Source organism: Ochlerotatus camptorhynchus, unplaced genomic scaffold, assembly GCF_037179485.1.
Source record: "Ochlerotatus camptorhynchus isolate MF236.1 unplaced genomic scaffold, CSIRO-AGI_Acam_v1.1 ptg000563l, whole genome shotgun sequence".
Lineage (NCBI taxonomy): Eukaryota > Metazoa > Arthropoda > Insecta > Diptera > Culicidae > Ochlerotatus > Ochlerotatus camptorhynchus.
Window position 1 is genome coordinate 1,839 of NW_027041045.1, and position 25,337 is coordinate 27,175.

At 37.9% G+C, this 25,337-nt stretch overlaps 2 pseudogenes; one reads left to right on the forward strand and one right to left on the reverse strand.

Annotated features, from left to right (window-relative positions):
- Positions 1–2,811: 2,811 nt before the first annotated feature.
- Positions 2,812–3,489, reverse strand: LOC135713529 (histone H3.2-like; annotated as a pseudogene).
- A 241-nt stretch (positions 3,490–3,730) lies between these two features.
- The window catches only part of LOC135713528 (histone H3-like), a 55,121-nt pseudogene continuing 33,514 nt past the window's right edge, over positions 3,731–25,337 (forward strand).

The following is a 25,337-nucleotide window of genomic DNA, read 5'->3' on the forward strand; positions in this document are numbered from 1 at the left end:
TAAAGCCGTTGGTCCCCGGTTCATGAGTTGATGGGTCGATAGGTAGGGTCCAGGTGTGGGAGCTGCCTTCCTGGCACGTCGGTAGCATTGGTGCTCAGCACGGAAAACAAGATCGATGGAAAAAAACAAACCAAAGAAAAAAAAACCCCTGTGCTACGAGACGGCGAACAGGTCGACCGGAAACTGATAGCCGAAGGGTTTCCTCGTTATCACGGACAGTTACCTTCGGGTTCTTCATGACTTTGCGCATGATCTTGATGTCCGTTCTCACATCCGTTTTGCGCGTCCTGCCTCTGCCAGGGCGATCCAACACTGATCCGAACGTTTTTAGTTTCAGAAGAATTTTCCCAACCGCTGCCTTGCTGATACTGTACTTCCTAGCGACAGCCCGGTGCGATTCACCGTTTTGCACATCACGATCCACCAATTTTCGTATACACAAGGGAATTGCTTTCGAAATCGCTGCGTTCTCCATTTTTTTGACGTAGGACTACGTCTTTGATTTCTATATGGGGGTACACAATGTGAAAACTGAAAATGGAACATCTAACCAAATTATGAAAGATTTTGAACGTTAATACCTCAGCTGCCCCTGAACCAATTTCATTAATTTTATCACCAATCGATCAGGGCTACGCTTACGCATCGATATCAATGCCTTTTATTGTTTATGTTCAACAAGAAACTATTGAAAAAGTAGTAAATTTCAAGTATTGTCCAAAAGCATCGAAATAATTAACAAATCCACCAATTACGTACATGCATATGCTGCTTCCCCAGCACAGTCGTCCGAGAGTAGTAAGTAGACGAAACAAGTCGAAGTGGCATTCGCCTCCGATCCTCGGGCGCGTGTGAATAGGGAGGATGGAATTGCGTAATATTTTGCACACTCATCAACATATTCAGAACTTCACGCTCGCAACGACCACACAAAATGCTCTCCATAGTTGTAATCTTGTAACCAAACTTGGAAACAGGGGATACACTCAAAAATATATATATAGGGGATTATCATTTGAAGTTCCTCCCATTTTGCATATTCTGCATAAAAAATACATAAAAATTCCCTCCCTTTTAGCATATTCTGCAAGAAAATACTGGTGAATGGTTTCTTTTGACTTTTTTTGACCATATCCAAAGCGATCCATCCATTTTTCCAAATTTCTTACTTAGTATCAATGGAACAGCGCCAACAATGAGGAAAAAATAGCCTTGACTTAATGGTGAAAACTATTTTTGTAGTTCTTTAAAAATTCTACTCTAACTCTTTTCTTAAATGAACTTGGTGGCCCTGAAAAGGGCCGTTTTGTTACTTGATTATTGGTGATAATACATGGCCGTGACTGTCTGCGCTTGGTGTTTTCAGTGACGGCATCCAAGTACCATAATTTGTGTTGCTACTTGGATGCCGTCCAAGTACCATATTTATTGTCATTATTATCTAATGTTTTTAATGTGCATTAGGGTGTTACAAACAAAAGTTTGTATAGCGGCAACTCTGGGAAATGTTGTTTAGAGGTCGCCCGACGAGATTTTTGAAGAAAAGTCCATTTTTCATAGCTATTATCCATTAAATATTTTTAGCTCTTTAAATTTCAGTGAAATATCACCCTTTTATATTTTTCGCAGATTCCCAAGAGTCAAAACTATAAGGGAAAACATTGCTACGGCATGTTCTGTGTCCAATTTGTTAGTTACAATTTTTCAAATTCTCTAAAATGATGTTTTTTGTTGTACATCACTGCATTCAATCATCAAAAGTGGGTATCAAACATAGCGCTAGCCACAACTTAAATGCTCTTTCCGATTGAAAATTGTTGGGTTTCATGCTTGAATCGAAAGTACCTGATGACGGCCAACTCCGACGGCAAACGGTTTCTGGGCAAATGCTTCCTCGCAATACCGGTGATGAGATCCGACCTGAGCTTGGTTTTTGGTGACATGATTTTCTTTATTGGTTCTGCTTGCTACGGAAATCAAATGGAAACTAATAAATTCTGTGATCCCTCTCCGCTCATATATCCTCCTATTGAATTCTAGAAACTTCGAAACAAATGTTATCAAGTGATTTGCAACAAGGTAGATGATTTGTATTTATCGATTTCAATGATAGTTTGATTTGCTGGTGGACATACTGCAATTATTCAAATTCTGAACTTTTCTTTCCACAGTAAATTACAAATAACTTTTTAACGGTTAAAAACTTAGTTAAAGTGTCTTCGGCAAAGTTTTTGCTTATGAAATTTCCTGTATATTCGCTGCATTGATTGATAATAACGCTATGTTTGATACCCAGTTTTGATGATTGAATGCAGTGAAGTACAACAAAAAACATCATTTTAGAGAATTTGAAAAATTGTAACTAACAAATTGGACACAGAACATGCCGTAGCAATGTTTTCTCTTATAGTTTTGACCCTTGGGAATCTGTTAAAAATATAAAAGGGTGAGATTTCACTGAAATTTAAAGAACTAAAAATATTTAATGGATAATAGCTATGAAAAATGGACTTTTTTCAAAAATCTCGTCGGGGCGACCTCTAAACAACATATCCCAGAGTTGTTGCCATACAAAATTTTGTTTGTAACACCCTCAGCTATCATTTGGAGGGTGAGCTCCCGGATTTCCAGACATAGTGCAATTTTGGGACACCCTAGTGTACATTGCTCGATTGGAATATTTAAAATTTTGACTTCAGTCTTCGCGTCTCTTATTAAACATCGTCTCTGGCTCGACCCATGTACCGTACCGTGTATGGTGAACAGTGCCAGTCCGCGATGATTTGCTAGCCCAACTCATGGGATGTATGGGACCAGGATGTATGTTTGTTTTCAAAATCTCGAAGCCAACCCCGCGTCAGAAAGCGAACGCGTGAACAAATTGAACGTACATTTTTGAGAGCATGTTTTTTAACCCGTACACGGAATAGTTTTGCTCCGTTACTGATTGCATAGAATCCACAGAACAAACTTAGCCGATCTAAATCTGAATTTTAAAAGTTCACTTAAATAACTCTCTTATGGAGTCTTTGTAGTGGCCCTGGAAAGGGCCGGTTTTGTAAGATTTTCGACGGTAAATTAAGCGCGTTCACCACGGATACGACGAGCCAGCTGGATGTCCTTTGGCATGATTATGACACGCTTGGCGTGGATGGCACACAGGTTGGTATCTTCGAACAGACCGACCAGATAAGCCTCGCTAGCTTCCTGTAGAGCCATAACAGCTTAGCTCTGGAAGCGCAGATCGGTCTTGAAGTCCTCGGCAATATCACGGACCAGTCGCTGGAAAGGCAACTTGCGGATCAGCAGTTCGGTCGATTTCTGATAACGACGGATCTCACGCATGGTAACGGTGCCTGGCCGGTAGCGATGAGGCTTCTTAACTCCTCCGGAGGCTGGAGCGCTTTTGCAAGCGGCCTTCGTTGCCAACTGCTTGCGAGGAGCCTTTCCTCCAGTGGACTTGCGAGCGGTCTGCTTGGTGCGAGCCATTTTCCTTAGGAGCGATGTGGATTCGATAAAAGCAAACTAGAATAAAAAATAAAAACGACTTCCATTCTGTTTTATAACATGCGTTTGCTGTGTGCAACCAATCAGAAACGATGAAAGAACAAGAATATAACAACTAACAAGAAGAATTTAACCCTCGAGTAGGTATAAAAAAGCCGAAATTTGAAATTTTTGTTCACTTTCGTTTCAATCTTCACCGACGATACATCTATAATCGTAAACAATGACTGGACGCGGCAAGGGAGGTAAAGGACTCGGCAAAGGAGGAGCAAAGCGTAATCGAAAAGTGCTGCGTGATAACATTCAAGGCATCACTAAACCTGCCATCCGCCGTCTGGCTCGTCATGGTGGAGTCAAGCGAATTTCCGGTTTTATTTACGAGGAAACCAGAGGCGTGTTTAAGGTGTTTTTGGAGAACGTTATTCGAGACGCTGTTGCTTACACAGAACACGCTAAGAGGAAGACCGTCACCGCAATGGATATCGTTTACGTTCTGAAGCGACAGGGACGCACTCTGTACGGTTTCGGAGGATAAATTAGCATCATCGACTCAGACAAAAAACCGGCCCTTTTCAGGGCCACCAAATGAATTAAAAAGGTGTTTTTGATTAACTTTCTTGTCGGGATTTGAAAGGTGGTAGGGATGTGATCGAATGATGATTTTTTCAGTTTAAGGTTGTTAGATTTAACCTAAGTTGGTTGTTACTGGTATGAGATTTACCACTACTAATCCAGTACCGACAATTATTTGCATTCATTTGTTGTGTTGGGGTAGTTCCAGATAAGTAGTGCGTTTCCAGTGATATTCCAATCGAAATACAAGAGAATCAACAAAAACCACCTGGGTTGTACGCGCCTTGGTTAATCTGAGGGCAATCATAGCCAAACTAAAGAGAATAAACAGAGAGAACCCCGCTAGAATTCCTATTCCTACACAAAACACAAGCTCCTGCTGCAGTTAACAAAAATATTTATTATATCATACCACGTTGTCCTAAGTCATCATTGCGTACAACTTCATTGGGCTATCCCTTGTAGTTTTTTCTACTGAATCAAGTGTGATCACGTGTTCAAATGCACCAGGTCAAGCTATTTGCTTCAAAAAATGTCAACATATCAAAACAAACAATCTAGGGGTTTTCAGTCACTTTTTACAATGTTTTTACTTTAAATTGAACCAAATAATTGAAAAAAATACCAATAATGTTATTTGTATAGCACCTGTTTTTCCTTAAATCTCTCTAATAAAGTTTAAAAAAAAACCTGTTTTTCCTACATCCTCCATCTCTTCAATGAACAAAATGTTTGGATTTCCCATAGTAATCGCCATACAAACTTCAAATTATTTGTGTAAAGTTAATTTCTAACCAAACGAGATCAAATTTTGAGAGGCTAATCAGGACCCGATTTGGAAGTGTTTGAGCACTGTGAATAGAATGTAATGCTGCTTCAAAATCAGCTATCAAATTTAGCTATCTCTATTGAATCGCGAAGGGACGATCCTTCTTCGACGTCCTCAAAATATCGTTATCTGTCATGTTATAGTTAGAGATGTGATCCGATATGTTAGAGATGTGATCGATAAAAAAAACGACCATTCATGTTAAAGATTTGAGCGCGATTATATCGGATAAAATGGATTTATTCATAAATTAATCAATTCGTGGAAAAAAAAAGTTTTTGATACAATTTGAATAAATCAGGGATTTTTGTCCCCCTTGCCAGCACGGTGGACATATCTTCGAACGAGAGCATTGCGTTGCCGAACTGTCGATGTAAGTGCTTCTACGCGATCTTCATTGCTGCCTCTCACAACCCACAAAAATGTAGGGCTTTCGGCGGTGCCATACACAGCAAAAAATAAATTTTAGTATTGCATCCAAGAAGACGAGCACGAAAATCTCATGTAATTTTTATGGCCACAAAAATAAACAAATGCAGTAAAAACAGCGTAATGTCAGTTCATGCACTGTATTAATGATTATTTTATCCATTTCGGTCAGTAATATTACACAATATTTTTGACACGATTGAAGTGCATCCACTTTGATGTGATATCAAAATTATTTTTTTGCTGTGTATGGCACTGCATACCCTAGTTTGTACAGTGGGTGGCTATTTCACCGGTCGTCTTCTCCTTCTGCATCAGCTGGTATAATTTGCGAAGTTTGTTTTGGGCACCCTGAAAGTTTTTCCCGTTATCGGAATGGATGTGTGCAGGATAACCACGACGAGCGATTAATATTCGTAGTGCAGGATAAATACGGGAGTGGATAAATCACTCACAAGCTCCAGGTGTACGGCTTTGGTGACGAAGCATACAAACACGCTGATGTAGGCCTTGGTTGGTGTAGCTCGATTGTGGATTGGCCTGATGTATACTGGGCCGGCTTAGTCAACTCCGGTCACTGAAAACAGACGGCTAGGAGTGAATCCGTCTTGAGTTAACTGTCCGGTTTGTTGCTTGGTGGGTACGGGTCAAGCACGAGCGCATCGAAAGCAGCTTCTAACGATGCCATTGATTAATCTACGTCCTTGAATTGGGCAGTATTCTTGCCGGATGGCTGCTAGGGTTACACGGCCACCACCGTGTAACAGTCTCAGGTGTATTCAAAGTCTTGTTATGTTACTTCATACTCAGAGTTTGCAATTTTCAGAGTTGGTTGGAAATGCTAACATGAAGCTTTAGTGTGAAAATTTATTAGCTCCATAATGATATTTAGAAGAGGGTAGGTGGATAGTTGAAAATGAGCGAAGGGCCAATAATGCGACAGTACAAAGTCAAACGCACACCTTTTGTCTAACCCGTACGCGGAAATTTAAATTAAAAAAAATTAATTATAGGCAAAAGGTGTGCGTCCGCCTTTGCTCATTAATGACTACGTCTGTGGAATAGTTCTAGCAACGTTTCATCACTACCTAAAGCCCCACGTTGCCGAGAGCATTTCCAGTCGATGGTGTGTTATAATGCAATTCTTCTTTACCCAACTATTGTGTTGCTCCTCTCGTCATGACCAACGTGGTCATCTCAGAGAGAAAGCAGTAGGATGGTTGTTGCGTGCTGTACCATCAGCATTGTTGACGGCTACTCCCGCCTTGAGTAGTTACATTCAAAGTGCCACCTACCCTCTTCTAATGATCATTCTCTAGCTAATAAATTATCACACTAAAGCTTCATGTTAGCATTTCCAACCAACTCTGAGTCTCAGGTGGTAATGATTGGCAACTAACCGTGTAAATGGATGGGAGCTGGGTAGGAGTTTAACTAACCATTTCCATTTCGTCCACAGTGATCAATGTTGTCTTTTCTACAGGGTCGCTTGACGTTTGACGACGATAGGCACTGATGAAACGAAAACAATACACTGTCACTCGCATCAATCGATTGTAGGAGGATGACGTGCAAAATATCGGATTCTCGCTGGGTTTGTTTTGGATCGCCACTCAAGGATGTCCTCCGTTCTTCCTTTCTGCTACTGCATTAACACAGGCCAAACTGCTTCGGGAGGCTTAAGTCACACTGTTCCATGATACCAAAGATAGCTGCCGAGGAAATCATCAACTTTCATCCCCCTTAAGACAAGATCCGCTGAATTCCGCTTGCCAGCGACGTGATGCCAACGTGATCCCGGAGTAGTGGTTGGGAATTCAGATACCCGATTCACGACGCCATTCGCAGCCATTCAAGTACGACGGTGGAATTTTACCAGAAAAATGAGGCCGATATGGCCATATCCAGTGTGAGGATGACTTTTCGATGCAATCTAACAGCGAGAACAGCTGCTGACAGTTCCAGCCGGGGAATGGATAATCGCTTGAGTGGGGCTACCTTCGATTTCGATGCAATCAGCTGGACGTCGATGTGACCTGTGGGATTGGTGGATCGGTCATAAATGCAAGCGCTGTATGCTTGCTGAGATGCATCCACAATTGTGTTGCAATTGCAGTGAAGTTTGGCAAAAATGCGTATCGGCTGACTCGGAAAGATGAAATTTTCGGTAGCTCGGTGTAGAAGGTGTTTCATTTTGCTCGTATAGTGTCACTTACTTCTTCGTACCATCCACAGGGTTGCAGCCAGAGCTCCTGCAGTAGCATTTTTGCCCGTATGATGACTGGTGCTGTAAGACTAAGCGGGTCGAAGTGGTTCGATACAGCCGACAGAATGGAACGCGGTGGGTGGTCCACTTGTGAGAATCGGAGTGGAATCGAATAGTAGCTGGTCTGTCCCGGGCTCCCAGCTAGCTCCCAATGCTGGGTGATGGGTTTCTTATATGGGTACCCAGCCCAAATGCATTTTAATCTTTTGGGCAGAAACATTACTCAATCATTGTCTTTCAAATACCTTGGGGTCTGGTTTGATTCAAAGTGCACTTGGAATACCCATATTACGTATTCGCAGCAAAAATGTCAACAGATGTCAAATGTCAAATCAATCACTTTCTCCGTTGAATTTGCGGCACATGGTGGGGTGCTCATCCGGGAGACCTCATAACGCTTTATAAAACAACTATTCTCTCTGTTCTAGAGTACGGCTCTTTCTGCTTTCTCTCGGCAAGAAAATGTCACCTGATAAAATTGCAACGAATTCAATATCGTTGTCTGCGTATTGCTCTCGGCTGTATGCACTCAATGCATATCATGTGTCTTGAGGTTCTGGCAGGAGTAACACCCCTCCAGAACCGTTTCTGGAAGCTCTCTCTCAGAATACTAATCAAATGCGGAGTGACGAGCACACTTACAATTGAAAATTTTGAAGAAATTCTTGGGCTGAACACACAATCTCGATTTAAGAGTCTACCACCACTACGTATCCTCGGATATGTGTCTTCCTTGTTATACTCCAGACCGTGCTCACTTCACCAATCGTAGTTCCTCAATTGAATATGATCTGACCATGAAACAAGCAACTCATGGGATTCCCGATCAACTTCGACCTATTATTATCCTGCGTATGTTTACTGAAAAGTACCAACAAGTCAATTGCGTGAACAGATATTTTACAGACGGATCTCGTCTCAGTGGATCCACTGGCTTCGGTGACTTCAATGAAAACTCTAGCGCCTTCCGACCTCCAGCAACCTTGTTCCGTTTTTGTTGCTGAGCTGGCAGCAATCAATTTCGCATTGGGGATGATTTCCAACATGCCCGCAGACCATTACTTCATCTTCTCGGATAGTCTCAGTTTGATCGAGGCTATTCGGTCGATAAAACAAGGTAGACACTCATCTTATTTCCTTTCAAAGGTAAGGAAGCAGATGAGTGTGCTGGTCGAAAGATCATATGTGATTACCTTCGTATGGGTCCCCTCACATTGCTCAATCCCAGGCAATGAGAGGGCGGACTCTCTCGCAAAAGTGGTTTTAAGGCTTGGGCTTAAGTCGTGACTCCATTCGCGTGATGACTAGACTTATGTCCAACCACTACTCACTAGATGCTCATCTCAATAGAATATACCTCGTGGACAGCAACATCTGTTGGTGTGTAAACGGTTACGATGACATCGATCACGCAGTTTGGCGTCCAATGTGCGGATAATGACGCCACCAGAGAGCCACTTCTGAATACCCTTGAGGCCCAAGAAAGACAACCCCATGTTCCTATCAGAGACGTGATGGGAACTCGCGATATCTGCTGTATGCAGTCGGTTTATGTGTTTCTTAAAATTTGTAGTATAAGAATTTAATTACTTTGTCTTTTGTCTCTCTTTATTAGTTTTTGTATGTCTTGTCCCGCCTTCTCGATGAGTATATACATACTGGCGACAACGCTCTGATGAGACAAAGAAACCTTACCCCCAAAGCTCCTCCCCTGATCCTATTTTTTTTGACAATGTACCTCTCTAACCTCGAGTAACCAACGGACCAACTCCTACTAAACATAGAATTAAGTGAATTTTTTTACAAACAAAGAACAATGAATTATCGGCTCCGTAAAGCTAACGCAATTAAAAAAAATTTGAACATTGATATTCGTTTCACACAAACTCGCATCATCTAGCTCCTCCTCTATACTAGATAACGCGTATTGCTGATCCATATCAAGATAATCTCCAGATTCTTCGATATCGGTTAAGATTTGCTTGTTTGTTTTATCATCTGGCCTCTTCTTAGACATTGACATGCATAGAGAGCAGAACAATTTCTCCTTCACTATATGTATTTTCACGTCACTCTTAGTATACATCTTTTTTTCCAAAGTATTTCCACGAATCACTTGAAAGGTTTTTCCCTCTCGAAGTATCAATCGACAGAAAATTCAAAGGAATTTTATTTAAATTCAAATTCGACATCGCGGAGGTCGTCGTGAATGGGAAACAAAACCTCAAAAATCAAATGTGCAACTGAGACGGGACCGATGGGCAGGATCTATAGGTGAGGCAGAAGGAAACTTTAGTCGACTGTTTCATTCATTCGGTGTTCTCGTCGGATCGAGAGAAAGAAAGAGTCGGCTAGTTTCCTTCTGCCTCACCTATAGATCTCGCCGTTCTCGCTCATCGAGACGAAACCAGTGAACTGAGATTTTTGACGTTTGACCAGCGCACCAAAACCACTCCGGTGGCAGAAACGTCATCCACGAACATTTTGCTTGAAGCCAAAGCTGTTGGTTCTTTGGTTCGATTACCTGCCAATCCAAGACAGCTGATGCAAACATCGAGAAATTATGCTCCGTCCACATAGATGTTTGATTTGTTGCGCGGCAAAATAATCGTGATAAATGTTGATGATGATGATGGTCCCACCTGATGGTTTGAGCTGGACGATTTATCTTTAAGATAATTAAATATGACATTTTAACCAGGCTAGCAAACAAAATCGAACTGGTTTCAGTTACAGATATAAATTCCCTCTAGAGTTTACAGTTGCTTCACAGCGGTATAAATGTGGAAAAGCTCAGGCGTCCAACTCTTAGCTCGCATTAGGTCCTAAGTAATATTGACAGATTCTCTTCGTCGCCTTTCTCTTTGTATCTTCATGGTCATGTAAAGACATTCCCAGGTATTTTTAGCACACAGATCGATAAAATAAGCTTTTATCTAGCATCTAATATTACAAACACAACGAGAAACGCTTATATGCTCAAGTTATTAACGAAAGAGAAAGTCGACGAATAGAATCGATCATACAAGCTTGTTTAAGGTTGCTCAAACATACACTCAAAGATAAATTAAATCAAAAAAGCTTAAAAAGTATGCAGTTTCCCGCTTCACCTTATTGAGTCCGAGCCATGATTACTTCGGCAGTAGTCATGCATGATATAATAAAAAAAGATTAAAATTCAATCAATTTTTTTTAGAATAGAATCAAAAATGATTAAAAAATATTCAAAAAAAGATAACCTACAATCTAATCAACCATGATTAAACTGGGATTGATATAAGATGCTCATTTTTTAGAAAGAGAGGATTAATTTTCAATCATTCGATATGATTAAACTGAGTTTAATGTCAAATTGATTAAATTTCAAGCAAAATGGGAATAGTTCAATTTATCAGTGTAAGTCAAACGTAAAGTCTGGAACGCGCAAAAAATTGGTGTATTTCTGTTAAAATACATTTTAAAAAAACCTGAAATGTTGCATTTTGAAGTTGAGTGTATATATATTGGTTGCTATGATGAGTTTTCAGCGTTTGCTCTCCAGTTTTTAAAATGACGTCCAAGCAAGAGGAGCAGCGTGTCAAAATTTTGCTCGCGCAGCAAGAGAATCCGACGTTTTTTTTTACGAATTTTAGAACTTGTTGTTAAAGGCCAGCTATTGGAGTATTTAAATAGTAAAAGTTTGTTGATACCAGCACAATCGGGATATCGGGAAAGTCATTCTTGTGAAACCGCGTTGAAGTTGGTATTAGCGAAGTGGAAAAATAACTTGGAGTGTAAAGTTACGATTTTTGCTGTTTTCTTGGATTTTAAACGCGCTTTTAAACAATGACTAGGCCCTTATCGTTAAGACCAATCAAGCGCTTTGGAATTACGAGTACTGCGTATAAATGGTTTGAAAGCTATTTGTCTGACGGAACAGGACTGTTTTCAATGATTCTGTTTCCAGTCCCGTGGGGAATCACCTTGGAGTGCCGCAGGGAAGTGTTTTTACGGCCCCTGTTATTTATTATGTATATTAATGACGGCAGATTTAAATGTGCAGTGATCCGAACTGTCAAACCCATAGGATATTTTTTTTTATCTAGACAAAAATAATTTGTCCACAATAGATCAGACACGAACCAATTCATAACTTTTGCATGGGGGTTCATTACTTAGCTAAATACTTCTCGCGAACACGAAGCCTGATGTCAGTAATGTGTTTTGGTCAAAAATTTTATTGTTTTTGCTATGGTCATTCATGTCGGTTTGTCGGTGGTTTAAGTATAAGCAGTTTAAATTGCATACAAGTAAAACTACATGTATGGTAATTTCGCGGAATCGATTAAATGAGATCGTTGTTGTAATTGATCCAAATTGTACCAGCTGTTCGAGTTTTTCAAAGCAACAAACTTTTGCTCAACTAGTTGATTGGTACACGTTTTCAAAGCGTTAATTAGAACAGCTGTAGATTCATCTAAGCTACCGGCCGCGAATTGAAAATCCACGCTCCTCTCAACAAAATTCGAAACAGCCTGTTTCGATTATTTTTTCCAGCACTTCAATTTTACTAATTCATCGTTGTTATTAATGTTATCTAATACATTAATCACTAAGGTCTCATGATGGGTTATTTTCAAAACAGTAACCGTAACTGAATAAATGGAATTAAAATTGGAATAAACGTGGTCAATTAAAGTTCTACTGTGCCTGGAAATACGCGTATATTCATCAACGGTTTTTTTTTAAATTGAAAAGAACTCAGCTAAACGCTTCAAATTATTCGAATTGTATTTAACACGCCAATTAATATTAAAATCACCAGCCAATATATTTAATTTACTAGAATCAAAGAATTTCTCGAGCCAGTTCTCTAAAACTTCAACAAAACGCTGGTCACTAGAACTGGGAGAATGATACAAAACACCATAATAACCCATCTTCATGCCAGGCACAACTGTATTGCCCAAGAACCAGCTACCATCAATAACTTCGTGGGTACGAAGGTTGAGTTGAACTGATTCTTTGACATAAATAGCAACACCACCAGTGTGTCTAGAATGTGATAAACAAGCAGCAACAATGTATCCCGGAATACTTTACTGATCAAAAGCTTCAGTTTCTACAATATGAGTTTCGTAGTTTGTTCACAACCCCTCAATATTAAAATACAAAAAATCAAAATGCTTCACATTCCTGGAACTTGGCTGCTATTTATTGAAACGCAAGCTGCTTTTCTTCTGATCAAAAAGTATTTTATAGAGCAAACATTCAGAAATATATGCGGCATGGGTGACGTCCAAGTTTATTTTTCGTTCTTTATTCATTTTCAAACATATAACACATCCTGATGAATGTGGGCTTCTTAGTGGAATACCTGTATAATGAGAGAGAGAGAAGGATTAGTAATTTCCACTTAATTCCACTACCTTATTTGTTTATCCTTGACAGATACGCGTATTTCGTCTACAATGTGCAGACTTCTTCAGTGTCTTGTACTAATACTCGAGTATTAGTACAAGACACTGAAGAAGTCTGCATATTTTAGACGAAATACGCGTATCTGTCAAGGATAAGCAAATAAGGTAGAGGAATTAAATGGAAATTACTAATCCTTCTCTCGCTCATTATATAACACATTTCAATACAGTTGACGTACACTCCGACGTTTTGCGTTATTGGCTGCACCTAGAGCATCTCTCACAATTTTTGCAATCCATGCTCGTGTGCCCAAATTCTCCACATCTCAACACATTAATCGAGGGAACTATCGAGCACCGATCAAACCCTACATTTACTTTTTTCGCACATAACAAACATTTATTCGTATCGACATCGGCTTCAATTACAACACTAAACTTGTTATAAGTGAAGCGTGGATTTTTAAACATGTTCACTACTTTCCAAACACAATAATAGTGAAAATTTGGCTATCTATTTGAAGAATTAAATTCGAAAACTGAACTTGAAATAAAGTCCTGTCCAAAGAACTTCTTCAATTACGTACAAAACAAATTAAAATCCGACAATTTTCCATCAATAATGCATCTTGACGACCGTGACGACGACGGAAAAAATTGTAATCTTTTTTCAAGAAATCTATACGACATTTTCTGAAGAAGATCGCGACCACGATTATTTTGTATTTTATCCAGAATTGTCAAGGGACATTGGCGTCAATCAACTTCAAGTGCAGGATATTTTGCAGGCTTTAAAGAATTTAGACGCCTAAAAATGTCATGGATCTGACGGAATTCCTCCAGTATTTTTAAAAAGTCTAGCAATGGAACTCACTGCTCCATTGTTTCGGCTTTTTAATATGTCACTGGAATCCGGAACCTTCCCAAAAATATGGAAAAGTTGACGTACGTAATTATCGTAGAATAGCCATTACATCTTGTATTCCAAAGCTTTTCGAGGCAATTGTAAATGAAAAATTATTTCTTCAAACCAAAAATATAATTACTGACATGCGTTCGACAGGACGTTCGACTTCGACAAATTTACTTGAATATATAGACTATACATTAAATGCAATGGATAATGGAAACCACGTAGAAGCCCTCTATAAGGACTTTAGCAAAGCATTTGACCGAATTGACATACCAATGCTACTCTTCAAATTGAAAAAAATTGAAATTGAGCCAGGACTCAACGTACGGTACAATGAAAAGGCTTGAATCATATTTAACTAACCGACATCAAATAATTATATTCAACGTAAAGAATTCGCCCCAATTCAAGTCTCGTCAGAAGTCCCCCAAGGCGCACATATGGGACACCATCTTTTTATTTTGTATGTAAACGACATTTCCTTCATTCTCAAATCATATCTATGCCGACGACATGAAGCTCTTTTTGGAAATAAGAAATGATGAAGACATCAATATATTCCAGAGTAAAATACACAAATTCTACACATGGTGTAAAAAAGCCTATTATAACTGAATGTAAAAAATGCAACTTAATACCATTTAGCAGAAAAAGAACACCATCAAACATTTCAATTGTATTAGGAAATCAGAATGCAGACAAATTTAGGGATTATCTTAGGCTTGAAACTAACTTTCATAAACCATTACAATACAATTATTAAAAGGGAAAATAACATACTAGGCTTTATCAAGCGCTTTTGCTATAATTTTTAGGACCCATACACAATTAAAACACTATATATTGCCTATGTGAGGTCAATACTGGAATATTGCAGCATTGTATGGTCTCCATTTTCAATCACACACGAAGAAAGATTAGAATCAGTACAAAAGCAGGTTGGACATCGTTTATATATATATATAGATATAATATATTTATATAAGCACGCTGCATGCTTATAAACATACAAACTTTAAAAGAGCGACGTTTTGTTTGTAAACGATATCGTTTCGCAGCGCATTAACTCAGCAGAACTTTTATCAAAATTACATTTTTAAGCACCTACTCGACAACTCAGAAATCGATATATATTTGCCATAACCCATCATCACACAAACTATGCAGAGTTTGGGCCATTAAATCGCATGATGGCGTCTTACAATCAATACTACGAAACCATTGACTTTTGAATGTCTTGGCATAAACTAAAACAATATTTTAACTCCATACGGAATCATACTCGTAAGGAGTAAAAATAGAATAGCAGACATTTTGTTTAAATATTCTTAAGAAAAACAAATTTGTATATGTATTTGTACAAGTCTCAACCGTTTGATGAAATAAATAAATAGATAAACTTTTACATAATTTATAGCGATGTCTACATTTTGACTTTTTAAGTAGTCAATGACGACATCGGAGGAAAACTGATCGCTCATGCACACTATTTTCAATCTTGGAACCGAAGTGGGAACAACACCTCTATATTTTTCACCCAGATTGCTTTCAATACCGTTTTTCACATCATTTAGATTAGCTCCTGTTGCACACTTAACAATAACAGAGCCATCTTTACCATTCCTAAAATTACTGACTGACGCAAAACTCGCATTTTCTTGAAAACCATCATTATCAGTATCACTATTACTAATTATTTACTAATTTACTTTTTCGCGTACGGTATTTTGGTCCGATTCCGACTGAATACTAGATACACTGCGCTGTTCATTCGTTACATCTTGGCTGAAGACCGGATGTGAATCCGAGTTACCCCCGAAAAGTTATTAGCGTTTCAAACGAACACCACCTGCTGTACTTCTGGGGAGGGCCTAACGCGCTTGTGCAGTTTATATTTTTACGAACAGGTATACGAATAGCAATGTTTGCATATGTATAACTTTTTTGTTTAACCATGAAATTGGTTGAAATTTTCACAGTGAGTAGAAAAATGTCTACTAAAAATTGGAACAGATTGGCCAAGTGGTTCCGGTTTTATTCCGGGTTTCCGAGAGCCCATCGGGGGGGGGGGGGAGAAAAGGTACCAGTCGTCTAGAACAAGGTGGTGCTGAAAATCCACAGCAACAGGCATCTATGGGTAGTGCTGATTAATATTTTAACAAAATCAACCCATAACCTGGTTCTAAATACTGAGCGTCCACCGGAAGGCCTTCCGATGACCCGGATCAACCTTAATCTGGATTATTATGTATTTTTGATCAAAGTAGGCCTTGATTATTCTCTGCAACTATATGAAATGTAGTAAATTAATGATTTTAGATATATAAGCGTTTCAATGGCTTCAAGTGGTCACCAGATGATCCGCCGGAAGATCCAAAACATCCGTAAAATTTAGTGCTACATAAATTCGATCAAAGTAGGCCTTGATTTTTCTCTGCAACAATGAGAAATGTTGTAAATTGGTGAATTTTTATGTGTTAGCTGTTCAATGGCTCCGAGTTATCACCAGATGGTCCGCTGGTAGATACGGAACATCCGTAAAATTTATTGCTGCGTAAATTTGATCAAAGTAGGCCTTGTAAAATGTAGTAAAACGATGCTATTGATGCTTCTTTCTAGGAGTATGCCTGAAGACTGTTTTCATTATTATTATAATTATTACTCAGTCTATAAGTAACCTGCTTTCTAGAGAATATGAGTAAATGGAACTCAAATTTGAGTTGAATTCTACAGCCGTGTGTATCTCACTTGTGAGTATATCAATAAAGCAGTACACCATAGTTTTACAAGCACCTATTTAAAATATCCTTCTGATACGGATATGAACTTAGTTTAACAGAATAATTAGTATTCCTTAAGTATAATCGCTTATTGCTTTACAATGCATATTATATGGGAGTATTCGCCATTAAGCAGTGGTAGTGGTTAAGTAGCATTGTCATCACGGGCAGCATCCTTCCCGCAGCCAGAGTAATAATCCGCAGCAGTAGCGTCGAAATACACTGCTCGGGCAGAAACACCATGAAGCTCAAGTAGTGGTAAAGAAACGGTGGACGGAAAACGGCGAAAGTAAACAGTAAGTTCACTATGCTTTCAAGTACTGTGGTCGTAAGAACACGAAGGTTCGAAGCAGCAGCTGAGGTACCTGCTAAACTGGTGTAGTGTGTAACCAGTATCCTGATTCACTGGTTCAGAAGTTATTAGTTAGTAAGTTTTTGAGGTTAAGGCCCAGTTAGGTCCAGGGGGATTGCCACCGTTTATTGGAACCCTAACCGATGAGATTAGTTTCCGTCGGCGGGCACTCTCTAAAACTCATCGAGCCAGTACCCCATACACGGAACTCTTGGAGTCTTCATTCCTTGAAGGACGACACCCAACAAACCATCTTTCTGAAAAAGAATTAGCACGACTTGTTGTATTAATGTATTATAACTGCTGCATAAAACATCCTAGGTTTAAAGATGTTTTCTTCATACTTCCTAGAATTCAACATTTTCCAAAATAGTTTTCTTTTGCTTTTAACTTTAAATGTTATTTAAACGTGCATCTTACTGTTTTAATACCGCTATAAAACTTGTCGTATGCAAAATCAATCTTAGTTGAATTTATAAAGCTCTTGAAAAGATTCTGTTCTTTCCAGATTGACGTAAACATTGACGGCGCCATTGAGCCGGACTATCACTTCACACAGTGATTGACAGTTTCCTATGAGGTTTTCGGAGGTTTGTTGTAAAGAGAGTTGAAAACACTCTTTTATGACATCTCATAAATTAAAGCAACTGAAAAGGCGCAAGATGTCCTATAAGTAGTTGAAAAAACTTTTAGATAACACTCTGGCAATAAAATGTACGCATTGCTGCTTACCAAACTTCTTCATGACGGATCGAAGCAGGCGTGTTACACAAGAATATAATTTTCATGCCATTGGCAAGAACATGATAGATACTCATAATAAAACTTTTATCAAGCGGAGTTGGTCTAGTTAGGAAATAAAAAGTCTCTCACGCCAAGGGCCTGTGTTCGAATCCCATGCTCAGTTTTTTTTTGCGCTGGTTTTTATGATGTTTTCAAAACATGTTATAAGACCAGTATTTAGTTTTATAAGCTCCGCGTCTTGCGCTTTTTAGGTTGTATAAATGTATTAAATTATGTAAATTAAAGTATTATTTATTCTATACGCAAGTCATTGAAAAGTATTTTCAACTTCATTATGACAAGCCGTGTTGCTTGGGTACCCTCATTTATGTATTTACCTGCATAAACGTAACCCTACCAGCACACTTGTCGCAAACGGCAACTCCTATGTAATTTATTCCAGTTACAATCAAGTTGCCTCAACCTTTAGAGACGGAACATAAATTAACAGTCAGAGTACTAAGGATGCAAAGCGCGTGACGATGCTGTGAACAAGCATGGTTCTCAATAACGGGACAGTCATGCAGTGTTGCAGCATCGTCATGCATTTTGCTCCCTTGGTCTTCTGACTGATTAATTTATTTATTTTTTAATCATAAAATTGATAAATGATAAACATTTATTTCCATTTCGTCAAGCCAGTGTAGACTACATACAATGATTATTACAATGTTTACTTACATACTATGCATTAGCTTTGTTTTTATTTGCTGCTTGGGCATAGTGATGTCAATAGTTCCGCAATGCAAATTATATAGGCGCATCATTCGATTGATTGGGCTATTTTTTGCATAGTTTGTTCTGTACGATTTTTCTGAAAATAAATTCCGTGTTCTAAGATATCGACAAGGTGTGTAAAAGTTTAATTGTGCGAGAATTTCTGCCGAATCTATGCGCATTGAAATAATGTAGTTGATGAAGAAAAGCATTGCAAATTGGCGGCGCTCCTTAAGTGTTTGTATATTGATGAGCATGCAGCGCGCTTCATAAGATGGTAATGGAAAAGCAGTCCAATTCAATTTACGTAAAGCATATAAAAGGAATTGTTTTTGGACAGATTCTATGCGTTTTTCGTGTATGGAAATGTATGGATTCCATACTAGGTGGCAGTATTCCAGAATTGGCCTTACATATGTGGTATATAATAGCTTAATAGTGTATGGGTCTTCGAAATTATGACTGAACCTTTTGATGAAACCTAACATTCTGTTTGCTTTACTAATGATAGTATTATAATGTTCTATAAAAGTTAGTTTGGAGTCTAGGATTACACCTAGATCTCTTACAATTTTGCTTTTTTCTACTATTTGGTTGCCTAATGATATTTCAATATGCGGTGTTTCAATTTTTCTGCTAAATGCTATTGCAGTACATTTTTTTACGTTCAGTTGAAGTAGACTTTTACTACACCAGGTGTGGAATATATTGATTTCATTCTGGAATTCTTCTGCATCGCTAGAATTACTTATTTCCATAAAGAGCTTCATGTCGTCTGCATATACAAGTAATTTTATTTTTTTAAGTATGTAGGAAATGTCGTTTATGTACAAAATAAAAAGAAGTGGGCCTAAATGAGAACCCTGGGGTACCCTAGAGGTGACTGAAATTGGTTCTGAAAGTTTATTTTGAAAGCGGACTACTTGTTTACGATGTGTTAGGTATGATTGAAGCCAATTCAAAAGTCCAGGCTCCATTCCTATTTTCTGCAATTTGAGGATTAATAATGGTATGTCGATGCGGTCAAATGCTTTACTGAAGTCGATGTATAGCGCTTCAACGAGCTTGCCGTCCAACGCTTTAATAATGAAAGATACATATTCTAGACGATTAGAGGTAGTTGAGCGACCTTTAAAAAACCGTGCTGTTTACTTGTTACTAGATTTTTCACCTGCTGAAAAATATTGCCGTTTACGATTGATTCAAAAAGTTTTGGAATGCAAGAAATAATAGCAATTCCCCGATAATTTCGAATGTCTGATTTTGCACCTGATTTGAAAATAGGTACCAAATAAGATGGTTTTCAAATTTTAGGGAATTTTCCATTTTTCAGAGACATGTTGAAAAGACGCTCTAGAGGAAATGCGAGTTCTTCAGAAAGGTTTTTCAAAAATATGGGTGCAATGCCGTCAGGTCCAGACCCTTTCGAAGGGTTTAAGTTTTTTAGTGCATTGAGGACTTCATGTTGAGAAAGTTGGTTGACAGAGATGTTTTTAGAAATTTCAGGAATGAATGCAAAGAAATCGCGGTCACGATCTTCTTCGGAAAATGTGGTGTATACTTCTTGGAAGAAATTTGCAAAGAAATAGTACCGTAAGACGGGGTGACATTGAAACTAGGAAGTCACATTGGGCCAAAATTGAAAAATGTTTATTGATGCAAATATCTTGAATATACAGAAAATGATGTCTAGTATATGTTTCTTGAGCTTGTGGAGTAAAGTGTAGATAACATTAACTAGTTGTTTTATTTAATTTGTGCTGTAAAGTAAAGTGTCATAAATAGTAGTAGATTTTTTTAAATGTCCACAGGCAAACAAATGTTTGAACACACTTTTATGAAAATAGACGAAGGCTACAAGCGATCTTTAACCATACACACGAAGTACATTGTGATCATAACTAAGTGTACTCCTAATAGCTACGATAAATTTACATATTTTAAGATATGTTAAGATATTTTAATTAAATTTATGTGTTGGCCCAATGTCAGCCGCCATAAGGTTTTACATTGGTCTATTTTTCAATTAATTTGAGTAAAATGAGCTTTCAATTTCAATCAACCATTTCCATGACAGTCGTAAATATATCATTGATGAATATATTCACATGCTTAACATTGTTTTCCTTGCTAAAATGTGAACGTTGTTAAGTAGGGAACGAATTTGGCCCAATGTCACCTCCACTGAAACACTTACCAAACAAAATCTTAGACTATCCCATTTAGTTTAAGGGTAGTGTCAAAATGTTCCCCCGAAATTACATTTGAACACTACCCTGAAATGAAAGGGGATAACTTAAGGCTTCGTTTGGATGTGTGGCTCAGAGATACTGATTTTTTTTATTATCCTGAAATATTTTATTTGATGATGAAAATGTGTGTCAACCTGTTTGCCAATCGATTTAAATACATGCGATTTTTGTGTGACTTACACACCTACACACTTGCTAACGACTACGCCGGAGCTGTCCTCATACGAAGCAATTAATTTTACTGATGTTATAATGAACAGCTAATATATAAAAAATCACCATTTTACCACATTCCATATAGTTGCAGAGAAAAAGAAAGGCCTACTTCGTTCAAATTTACACAGAAATCAATTTTACGATGTTCCAGATCTTATGACGGACCATCTGGTGACTATTAAGAGCCATTGAACAGCTAGTGTATCTATAATTACCATTTTACTTCATTTTACATACACACCAAACGGCGCCGGTGGTGTAGCGGTAAGCGTGATTACCTCTCACCCCAGCAGGCCTGGGTTCAATCCCAGTCGGTGCCGCCGGGATGTTCTAAGGCATAACATCTCTGATCACGCCTTCCTTCGGATGGGAAGTAAAGCCGTTGGTCCCCGGTTCATGAGTTGATGGGTCGATAGGTAGGGTCCAGGTGTGGGAGCTGCCTTCCTGGCACGTCGGTAGCATTGGTGCTCAGCACGGAAAACAAGATCGACGGAAAAAACAAACCAAAGGAAAAAAAAAAACATACACACCAAAAAATTCTGAATTTTACTAGCGATGCAAACATCCATGCATGCAAACATTCATACATGTAAACTTCCTTTTCACGTAAATTAGCAACTTGCAAGAAATGTTGCAAACAAAAGTGGACAGTTGCATACAATATATGGGATATTGCATGACATGTCTCATAAATTTACACGATCTTTAATCTAAATTTGTATGATATATGACGCTCCATTTATGTGCATCATAGTAACGGAAATTTACACTATGGCAAAGATAGATCGATGGATAAAGCACAGATCTAACGATCCCAAGGTTCATGAGTCGAGTCCGGTCTGAAGCCTAATTTTATAAGACGCGACGCGACCAATTGAAGAGAATCTTATTATTTTTTTATTAACGTCGTTTAAGAATAGAATTTAATGAGGGAATGGGCGCTTTTTCGTGGATTTTTTGTTTCCAGGTTTGGAGGATCGTTGGTGGTAGAGGCTTGATCTTGTGTGGGGGGCGCTGCCGTGGAGTTTGAGTTTGAATGGATCCCGGGTCCTATTATATTATTATTATATATTCAATAATACATATTTAAAACAGGAGCAAAACAAACTGGAAGAAGCAAAGTAACATTGTTTGATTTTCTCTAATGTATGCATGCCGTTTATAGTGCAATTAACCTTTCTATTTTTCCTTTCTAGGAGACAAAATTACATTACTTGTTGATATATTTATTTGTATACTTTTAAATACTTATTTAATCAGATTCGGAATATGAGTGATGAGGGAACTTATTGTGTTCGTGAGTCCTCCGTTTAGGCTGGATTTATTGATTTAAATCCTTAAGTTGATTTTCAGCTCTTTGATGATGGAACATTTTTAAATTAATATTATAATGATTCACTTTTATCAGCCTTCGTTCAGGAAAATACAAAAACATTGTAATGCATGATTACAATTGCATGAAAACTGTTAACTTCCAAATAACCTCGATTTTTCTGACTATTGATTCTTTACTAAAGCTTACCAATATTTTAAAAGCATTCCATATTGCGTTAAACCATTCCATGGTGCATAATAAAGAGTTTGTTCAATTCCAATAAAATATCAAAAATTGTAATAAAAAAATGTACTGCGGTTAACTTAAATTGAGCTTATGTGTATTTTGTAATACTTGTTTATTTTACATTCATTATATTTTATATATTGCATGACTAGTAAATTATTTTTATTTCACATATTTAAAATCTCATTATATCATTATAATTATAATTTTTATTTACAGAAAATAGTTGTCCTGCAGATACTGATTTACCAGAAGGTGTATCAAATAGCAAATCATTGTTATTTACATTTTATCTTATTATTATATAATATGATCTATGGTTTTCAGAATTGGACTAACCAGAGAATAAATTGAATATCATCATGCATTAGGCCAATGTTTTTCATTTGTTTTACTTTTGCAGAATTTTGCTAATTCAAGAATTATTCATGGATACTTTTTTTTTGAATCTTGTATGATCAAATATCCTCGACTATGTAGCAAATTAATTCTTTATTTAAATTGTGGATTAATTAAATAGGTAAAGTTGAGTTCAACCATACCACGGCCAATGATTTATAAATAACAAAACTTGTTTATTTTTTTGTATATGTTGCATTTCACTACATATATTATATAAATTATACATTGCATGATGTACTATTACTATTAGCTTAATATTCCAGTTACCCAAGCAAGTCATCGAAATTAATATGAAGCTGATGAAGCAGAGGAAATAACAACATTAAATAAGATTATATTTTTCGTCTGTTAGTTATTCATCACAATTTTTAGCATTATTGTTAGTACCATTCGAGCAAAATATATTTAATTGCCTTATATACACTATACATTTCAGTGCTGCATCCACCTGCCATTGTAAGCTGAAAAGGTATAGAGCTGCATCTTATTATATGTAAAAAACTTCTTCATTGCAGTAGCAACTATATTATCCATATAAATGTATTTCATTATGTCATATGTTATGTTTAATGTTCTGATATATTTCATTTCTCCATTGCATATATTTTCATTTAATAAATAAATACTGGGTTGGTAGGGAGCATCAGGGTATCATTCAAACTGAAACTGGACGATGGTATGATTGACAGCTGGAGTCTAGGAGGGAATAAACACTATCATTTTCTCTATCCTACCGATTCGATTGTGGTGGTGTGAATTCTACTCCAACAGTTTCAGGGTGATTGACGCGCCCTTCTTAACAAACCATCCAGTAGGAAGCTTAATAAGTATTGCGAATTGTGTTATTCGATTTGTTGGAGCGTATCGTTGGAAGGAGATTCTTAAATTCCCGTGGATTTCGCGTAAGTGTCTCTGCTTACGGGTCCACCCTTCCGTTTTGGCCCTTCATACAGCGATATAGTGAATTCAGATCGGTAGCTCAAATTGATCTTGCTATTAAGTGGAGCTGCATCCAAGACAAGTCTTGAAAGGATGGTGGCTACCTTACATACATACATACATAGTAACGGAAATTTACACTACTCTTTTTTAGCTGTGTAGTTGCAGAGCAAAATCAAGACCTGCTTTGATCAAATTAACGCAGCAATAAATTTTACGGATTTTCCGTATTTTCTGGACCACCTGGTGATAACTCGAAGCCAATGACCAGCGAATATATAAAAAATCACCATTTTACTACATTCCATTTAGTTGCAGGGAACAAGCAAGGCCTGCTTTGATAAAATTTACACATAAATCAATTTTACGGCTGTTCCGGATCTTTTCAAGGAACATCTGGTGACTACTCAGAGCCATTGAACAGCTAATGTATCTAAAATCACCATTTTACTACACTCCACATAGTTGCATAGTAAAATCAAGGCCTACTTTGATCAAATTTACACAGCAATAAATTTATCAGATTTTCCGGATCTTCCAGCGAGTTATGTCGTGACCACTCGGAACAATTGAACAGCTAATATAACAAAAATCACCATTTTACTACATTTCACGTAGTTGCAGAGCAAAATCAAGGCCTAGTTTAATCAAATTTACGCAGCAATACATTTTACGGATGTTCCTTATCTTTCGGCGAGCCACTTGGTGAACAGCTAACATATAAAAAATCATAATTTTACTAAATTATATACAGTTGCAATGAAAAATCAAGGCATACTTTGATGAAATTTACTTAGCAACCAATTTTACGGATGTTCCAGATCTTCCGGTGGGTCATCTGGTGACCATTTGGAGCCAATCACCAGCTAATATTTCAGAAATTACCATTTTACTGTATTCCCTATAATTGCGGAGGAAAATCAAGGCCTACTTTGATCAAATTTACACAACAATCAATTTTACGGATGTTTCGTGTCTACCAGCGGACCATCTGGTGATAACTTGGAGCCATTGAACAGCTAACACATAAAAAATCACCATTTTACAACATTTCTCATTTTTTTTTTTTTCCTTTGGTCGATCTTGTTTTCCGTGCTGAGCACCAATGCTACCGACGTGCCAGGAAGGCAGCTCCCACACCTGGACCCTACCTATCGACCCATCAACTCATGAACCGGGGACCAACGGCTTTACTTCCCATCCGAATGAAGGCGTGATCAGAGATGTTATGCCTCAGAACATCCCGGCGGCGCCGACTGGGATTGAACCCAGGCCTGCTGGGGTGAGAGGTAATCACGCTTACCACTACACCACCGGCGCCATTAACATTTCTCATTGTTGCAGAGAAAAATCAAGGCCTACTTTGATCGAATTTATGTAGCACTAAATTTTACGGATGTTTCGGATCTTCCGGCGGAT